Here is an 8834-nt window from a genome sequence, read left to right on the forward strand (position 1 = left end):
GTCAGTAGTTTTTTATTTATATATGTTTTATAATTTAATTTTTTATAATTTTTGTTTACAATTGTATTTATTTTTAAAAATTTTTTGCATCAACTCTGTTGGGGGGGGGGGCTTTGATGAGATATCAGGGGTCTAAACAGACCCCTGACATTTTCTCTTTGAGACAGGGAAAGGGACTGAGGACACAGATTTCCCAGTCCCTTTCTCAGCATTGAAGATGAATGGACAGAAGACAGAGGCTCCTTTCCATTCATAAACTGAGTAGAGTAAACACACAGGTTACTCTGCTCAGTTTTCACAGGACACAGGAGCGATCTCACTTACTGTGTCCAATTCAGAAAAGGCAGGGGCCGGTAAATGACCGGTCCCTTCCTCCGCTCGCCATTCTGACAGATCCCCACAGCTGGCGGGAGAGGAGGGAAGCCGGCTGCGGGGATGGGGCGGAGGAGGAGGACAGGGAGCCGGTGAAGAAGGGGGGGGGGGGGGGTGAAGGACACAGAGGGGAGCCATAGAAGACACGGAGGGGGCTGGAGGAGGAGGATACAGGGAACAGTCGGGGATGATCGGTGCAGCAGACGGGACAGCTGTGATCACCGATTTCCCTGTATAGCTTTTTAGCCGACAGCCGCAGGAGCGAGAGAAGGAGAAGTGGATGTCAGCTATACAGGGAGATCGGTGTTCACAGCCGTCCTTCCTGCTGCACTGATCATCCCCGACTTTGAAACCAGGGACCATCCAGGATCAGCCCCACAGCTGGGATATCGGGCAGCACTTGCGGGTGTCTGGGAGGCTCCCCCCAAATGAGGGAGGCTCCCGCACCTTGCGGGAGACTTGAGATGTCTGCTGCTGCTTTTAGCAATGGCTGCAGAAATTGGTTCACCTGTCAGCCTCCTGCTACACATTTTAACCAACAGGACTAAGAGGGGCATTGCCAGTCCCTTAATAGCACTAATTTCAGTGCTGGATGCACTGCACAAAGGAGCTACAAGCCAAGGTCAGTATATAGGGGGGTGAGGGATGCTCTCTGTAAAGACACACAGTTACTTTGCCCTCAATGGGCAAGGTGATAGTCTCTTACCTGGTATCTTTTTAAATATGTACCCAGAGTTCAGCTTTACCAGGCCAGTGCTGGCAGTTGAACATTTAACCACTTGCTTACTGGGCACTTAAACCCCCCTCCTGCCCAGACCAATTTTCAGCTTTCAGCGCTGTCACTCTTTTGCCGTGTACAGACGATCGGACTTTCCAACAACAAATGTTGGATGTGAGCTTGATGTCGGAAAGTCCGACCGTGTGTATGCTCCATAGAACATTTGCTGTCGGACTTTCCGCCAACAAATGTTTGAGAGCAGGTTCTCAAATTTTCCGACAACAAAACTTGTTGTTGGAAAGTCCGATTGTGTGTACATAAGTCCGTCGCACAAAAGTTCACGCATGCTCGGAATCAAGCAGAAGGAGCCGCACTGGCTATTAAACTTCCTTTTTCTTGGCTCGTCGTACGTCTTGTACGTCACCGCGTTCTCACGTTCGGAATTTTGGGCCAACATTTGTGTGGGTGTGTGTATATGTTTGAGCCAACATCCTTTGGAAAAAAATCGATGGTTTTGTTGTCGGAAAGTCCGATCGTGTGTATGGGGCATAAGAGTGACAATAGAGCTTTCTTTTGGTGGTATTTAATCACCACTGGGGTTTTTATTTTTTGCTAAACAAACAAAAAAAGAAGGAAAATTTTGAAAAAAAAAAAAAAAAAAATCATGTTTCATAATTTGTTATAAAATTTTGCAAACAGGTAATTTTTCTCCTTCATTGATATGCGCTGATGAGGCGGCACTGATGGGCACTGATACGCTGCACTGATGGGCACAGATAAGGCGACACTGATGGGCACAGATAAGATGGAACTGATAGATGGCACTGATGGGCACTGTGGATAGGCGACCCCAAGTCACGGTGCATATTAGCACCTTCAGCCTGGTTTTTACAAAGACAGGCATGATGATGGCACACCTGTGGGCTGGGTTTAAATTCCCCTCAGGAAGAGAGCTCAGGGCTCACACTTGGGAACAGCACCACCCTACAGGCAGGTGGCCTGGTGTAGGAATTAGGAGGGCTTTCATGTGGAGACAGCTCCACGAAAGAGAGACAAGCGGTCTCTAGGTGTCTGAGCGAGTATGTCTGCAGGAGGCAGATGTGGCCCGCGACCAAGCAGCACGCAGCTGAGCAGGAGGGAGTTTGACTAAGTAAGAGTGAGTGAGCCAGAAGGCTGAAGTTTTTCTGTTATACAAATGATGGTGGAACCCCCTGCAAGGGAAGACTTTCTGTGAAGATTGTTTCATTTAAATAAAATTGGGCTGCCATGCCCTTAAAAATACAATCTGGACTGACCGATGTTCCTGAAAACAGCACTGATTGGTGGCACTGATGGGCACTGGTAGGTGACAGTGATGGGCAGCACTGTTGATGAGGAACTGATTGGTGACATTGATAGGCGGCACTGTGGGCACTGGTGGGCGGCACTGGTGGGTTTCACAGGTGGGCACAGATGAGCTGGCAGCTGCTCTCCTTGATCGGGACCGATGTCCTTCTGACAGCCGCCGGTGATCAGTTTTTTTTTTTTTTCCCCTCACGCTATCAGCGTGAGGAGAAAAAATAGCCGATTGCCAGCTCTGTTTACATCACATAATCAACTGTCATTGGCTGACATCTGATCAAGTGGTAAGGGGTGGGGATCTGTGATCCAGCGGGTCTCATAGATTCGCTGATCACAGAGCGCGCCCTGCAGGGGGCGCGCAGACCGCTCGAGCACGGGAGGACGTCTATTGATGCCCTCCCGGCAAAGTAGGTCCGTGCTGTCGCCGTCATTAGGCGATAGCGCGGATCTGATGCGGTTAAAGAGCAGCTCCAGCAAACAGATTTATAACTGAACCACACATAGGAACTGGTTCACCTACCAACCTCTTCCTACATGAACAGGATCAGTGACAACTACCCTAAAACCTTCTCCTTCCATTGAGTTCCTAAAATATATGGATGCCATGGCAGGTATCATTCTCTAGTTCGTGTTTGATCATAGTTACATAGTTGGTAAGGTTGCATAAAAACAATAGTCCATTCAGTTCCTGTGTAGGTGTGTGTGTGTGCAAAATCATTTCCCATATCCCCGTATATTGTTTTCACTAAGATGCACATCCAAGAGTCTTTTAAAACTATCCATACTTCCTGCTGACACCACCAATTGTGGAAGAGAGTTCCACGTCCTTACCACCCTGACAGTGAAAAATCACCTACACAGCTTAAGGTTAAACCGGTTCTCTTCCAGTCTCATTGTGTGGTCTTCCTACACTCCCTGGGACTGAAAAATGTCATACTTACGCTGGGATCACCGTTGAGATATTTGTATATTGCTATCATATCTCCTCTTAAGCATCTCTTCTCCAGTTAGAACTCCAGTCCCCATATTAATTTAGTTGCCCTTCTCTTGACTCTCTCCAGCACATCCTTTCTGAGGATTGGTGACCAGAACTGGACGGAATACTCCAGATGCGGCCGAACCAGAGTTTTATAAAGTGGCAGGATTATCGTTTTATCCCCAGAGAAAATTTCCCTTTTTAATGCATGCTAATATTCGGCCGGCTTTGGTAGCTGCAACTTGACATTGCATGCTATTGCTCAGTCTGTCTTCTACTAGGACCCCTAGATCCTTCTCCATCCTGGAATCCCCTAGAGGTTCTCCCCCCAATGAGTAACTTGTGTATATATTTTTACCCCCCAAGTGCATTACCTTACATTTACCATTGTTAAACTTCATTGGCCATCTAGTAGCCCACTCCATTAATTTATTCAGTTTACATACTACCGATGTTAGACTGATCGTCATTGATCATGAGAAATTCAGCTTGCCTGTGACATCCCTGTCCCTCTCTAGCAGGTAAATTTTTCCTCTGATTTTCATCTTGATAGGTCTATGTAATTGATAATCAGACCTCCTGAAATAGAGGAGACAATTAAAGTTAGCCACATATTAGTAATTTTCCAACAAACGTTCAGACACGAAAATTCTCATTACTACATTTGATGATTGTCATTCAAAAGTATTTCTAAATTTAGTTGGCTTTTAACATTAATTTTTGAGTGAATGGACTTTCCCAAACGAAGCTCACATACACCGCTAGAAATTAGCTTGTTCAAGAAAAAATTTCCATCTTGTTTCTTCAAATTTTCTCATCACTGCAGTTGAAAACAAATGTTGGACCCCACTAACCATTAGAAAATCAAACAAACGTTCTTAAAATAAAAACAAGATTTTACTAGTGTATGGCCAACTGTTAAAGTGGTTGTAAACCTCAGACATGAAATATGAACAAAGCATATCCCTCTATTGTGTGTAATTGTCTCAATTAAGAGCACTAAGGCTTGGTTCACACTGCAACCGCTTGGGATCTGACTTGTGAGACCCCCAATTCGCGTGACATGTGAAATCCCATGTTCGTCAATGAGAGCTGTCTTAATTAGCACTACTGAAGTCGCTCGAACTTTAGAAAAGGTTCCTGTACTACTTGAAGGCAACTTCTATCCGACTTGTGCCCATAGACTTTAATGGAAGTCGCTTCCAAGTCAGATCCTCATCTTAATTGATGAGATTTAATTCATTTATAAACGATCTAGAGGATGGGATAAACAGCTAATCTCAGTATTTGCAGATGATAATAAGCTAAGCAGGGCAATAATTTCTCCACAGGATGTGGAAACCTTGCAAGAAGATCTGAACAAATTAATGTGGTGGGCAACTACATGGCAAACAGTGTTAATTTTAGTCTTAGAACTAAAATGGCATTTTAGTTTTAGTCGTATTTTAGTCATCTCAATTGTTTTAGTCATATTTAAGTCGACTAAAATAGTATTCAGTCAACTAAAATGTTTTAGTCATTTTAGTTGACTAAAATGTTTTAGTCGACTAAATTAACACTGATGGCAAATGAGGTTTAATGTAGAAAAATGTAAAATAATGCATTTGGGTGGCAAAAATATGAATCTACTCACTGGGGGGGAGAACCTCTGGGGGAATTTAGGATGGAGAAGGACCTGGGGGTCCTAGTAGATGATAGGCTCAGCGGTGGCATGCAATGCCAAGCTGCTGCAAGCAAAGCAAACTGGATATTGGCATGCATTAAAAAGCGGATTAACTCCAGAGATAATACGATAATTCTCCCACTCTACAAGACTCTGGTCCGGCCGCACCTGGAGTATGCTGTCCAGTTCTGGGTACCAGTCCTCAGTAAGGATGTGCTGGAAATGGAGAGAGTCCAGAGAAGGGCAACAAAGCTAATAAAGGCACTGGAGGGTATTAGTTATGAGGAAAGGTTACGAGCACTGAACTTATTCTCTCTGGAGAAGAGACGCTTGAGAGGGGATATGATTTCAATGTACACATATCATACTGGTGACCCCACAATAGGGATAAAACTTTTCCGCAAATGGAGAATTTAAAAAGACACACGGCCATTCACTAAAATTAGAAGAGAAGCGGTTTAACCTTAAAATGCGTAGAGGGTTCTTTACTGTAAGAGCAGTAAGGATGTGGAATTCCCTTCCACAGGCAGTGGTTTCAGCGGGAGGCATCGATAATTTCAAAAAAACTATTAGGTAAGCACCTGAATGACCACAACATACAGGGATATACAATGTTATACTGACATAAAATCACACACATAGGTTGGACGTGATGGACTTGTGTCTTTTTTCAACCTCACCTACTATGTAACTATATATTTGTATCCAACTTTACAGGAAGATTACCCAGGCATTTCCTGAAGTAGCTTCAAAGTCGCTTCAAGGCGAACTGAAGTTGCCTAGCAAAGTCAAACTGTAAGCCGCACAACTTTCAGGTCGTGGCAGTGTGAACTGAGCCTAAGTGTAATTTCGGTCTGCTGCCTCCTTCCTCTAACATGAATCACTTCTGAAAAGTTTTCCTGACACCAAGAGAAAAAAGGTGACAGGGGTGGGAGCTCCCCAGCCTCACTTCTGTTCCTGTGTGCTGTGTAAAAGACATGTGTGTCTCTACCCTCCAATCAGCTTTCAGAGCTCTCCTAACCTTGTAACTTCAGCTCTCTGTAATAAATTCTTTGAAAGGCTGTAGAGAAGAGGAGACTGCAGATAAACAGGTACAACTACCGCATGAACATTTGTTTCATCTCTGTCTATCACCTGAGGCCAGCCACTTCACTGGGTATATGTAAGGATTTACATCCACTTTAAGCACACTGAGCCAGAGGAGACAAGGACATTGTAACCCAAACATATGCAGAACAGTGTAGATCTCAGTCTGCGATCAGTGGGGACGGTACATTGCTGACGGCTCTTGTGCTCGGCTGCATGAATGGTTTTTAGCTGTGTTTCCTCCTGAGTATACATGGTAGAAAGGTAGGATGTTTCTGATCTCAGGGGAGCCAAAATGAGTGCATACAGTGGTTAGAAGTACTTTTTATTACAAAGGGGAGTTTTCAGTGTTAAAAATGTTTCCTATGAACAGGCCGAGTCTTTAAAGAGACCCTGTCACCAACTTAAAAATTTGCAGGTAAAAGACTGGAAAATCAAATATTTTAAATGCTGAATGCTAGATCCCGCCCCCATGTGAAGGAGTATGCTGGTAGCCCAGCATGCATTGGTCGATGATGTCACAGGGGGCAGTGCCACCAGGTGATGTCGCTGGGTGCCCCCACTCCATAGCTATTTTAAAAATGTCATGCGGCGGAACAGGTAGACCGCGGGAGCATTAGTTGCGAGTAAAGTTTTTAAATTTTTTTTTGCGGGGGGGGGGGGGGGGGGGCGAAACATTTTTTTTTATTTTTTAATAAAGGAATTGTCAAAAAAAAAATTATACTGTCTTTATTCACTTTAGACTTTTTTGGTGAATAGGTAGGGGTATTATGTACCCCATACTCATTCACATGGGGGGCGGGATCTGGGGACCCCCTTGTTAAAGGGAGCTTCCAGATTCTGATAAGCCCCCACAAGCAGACCCCCATAACCACAGCCCAGGGTTGTGGGGAAGAGGCCCTTGTCCCCCCCCATCAACATGGGAACAAGGTGCTTTTGGGTGGGGGGGCAGAGCACCCTCTCTAAGTTGGGGGCATGTGGCCTGGTATAGTTCAGGAGGGGGGACTCGCTCGTCCCCTCCCTTTCCTGACCTGCCAGGCTGCATGCTCGGATAAGGGTCTGGTATGGATTTTTTTTTGGGGGGGGGGGGGGGACTGATCGGGAAACTGGAATAGCCAATTTATTTATCAAACATTTATTTAGGATTACATATTGTGACATTGGGGGATGTCTAGCTCAGTGATAGATGCATTTTAAGTGAGTTCACAGCCAACAGGATCTAAGGTTTAAGGGCGTGGTAGCCCACTTTTATTGAAAGTAACAAAAAGATGAAAGTTCACACACGCGTTTGGTTTCCCACACAGGGGTTCTTCTCCCAAAAACAATCCAACTGGCTCTTAAGGCTCGCTCAGCCTTGGGCGCAGTTCCTTGATGCACAGGCCCACTCCGGGCCTCTAGGAAGGGGCTCTCCTGACACACCAGGCTTCCACACTCCAAGACTCACGGTCCCCAAGACTCTCTCTTCCAGTTGTCTTAGCTATGGTCTCCCCGACTCTCTCAGCTGGCCCAACTCTCTCAGTCCACTGACCTGGAACCTCTCCCACATGAAGTACCGTCTCAAGGATGTTGCCTGGGTTCTTAAACTGCAACACACCTCCTTCCTGTCTGCAGCAACTGCTCCAACACCAACTCCTTTTCCACACACTGAGCTATGCTCAGTTCTGCCTTATAACGGGTGTGTGCACCTGGACACACACACAACCTGCAGAGCTTCTGGAAAACCTGGACACATGACTGAAGACTCCATCCTTCCCAATGTTCTTTGAAGTCTTCAAGTTTCCAGCTCCAATCCAGACATACAAAATCCAGAGAAAACTTAAAGCATAATTTTCTCTGCTCACCAATCTTTTGCTGGAACTTCTTAAACTGCTTCTTTGAGAGTCCTGTGTCCATTTTACACACATTTTCACTATGACAGGGGCTCTCACTCTCACAGTATATATATTGGATGTATATTTCATTAGAAGTCATATTGTATAACAGCTGTCTTGATTGTGTTCAAATGCCGTTTACACCTTCATCTCTTCTGGCTCTAACTTTGTGCTAGTGAATGTAATCTTTAAAATATGATGGCAATTAAACGATTCTTTGGGCATCCTATATACCCTTTTCCCATCCAAGTTGTACCCACCAATAAAACAACAAAAAAAACCAAACCAGCAAAAGACTGTTCATTGTCTCTGCAAGTGATGTATGAAGTCTGGAAGCAGGGTGGATTGGTGGATTGTCTGTTATTAGTGGCAACTACACCGCTACACGCACCTATGACGTCTAGACGCACTGACGCGCGTTTACAAGCATCAATCGCTTTTCCTGCCAAAACAGAGCTGCCAGGCTTGAACACATCTATGAGAAATGGTCAATCGCCCTGTGTGCATGAGGCCTAATAACTGGTTAAACTGGCTAATCAAGCTCTTCCTGCATCTGATTAACTTTTTATTGCATGTGGACTGCCTAATTATTTCCACTTGCAATGCTGAGATCAGAGAGAACACTGGCAACAATTTGGTGAAAAAAAAATAGCATCACTGGGAATTATTATTACAAAGTGATATGTAAATATGATATAAAGTGATATATAAAAGGAAATACTGATTATTTTTTTCATATGATCCCCAGTGGCATATAGATACTGTGACAGAATTTCATTATTTTCTGTGTTCTCACTTCTGAGCTAT

This window comes from Aquarana catesbeiana, linkage group LG13 (genome assembly GCF_042186555.1).
Source record: "Aquarana catesbeiana isolate 2022-GZ linkage group LG13, ASM4218655v1, whole genome shotgun sequence".
NCBI classification, from domain to species: Eukaryota; Metazoa; Chordata; class Amphibia; order Anura; family Ranidae; genus Aquarana; species Aquarana catesbeiana.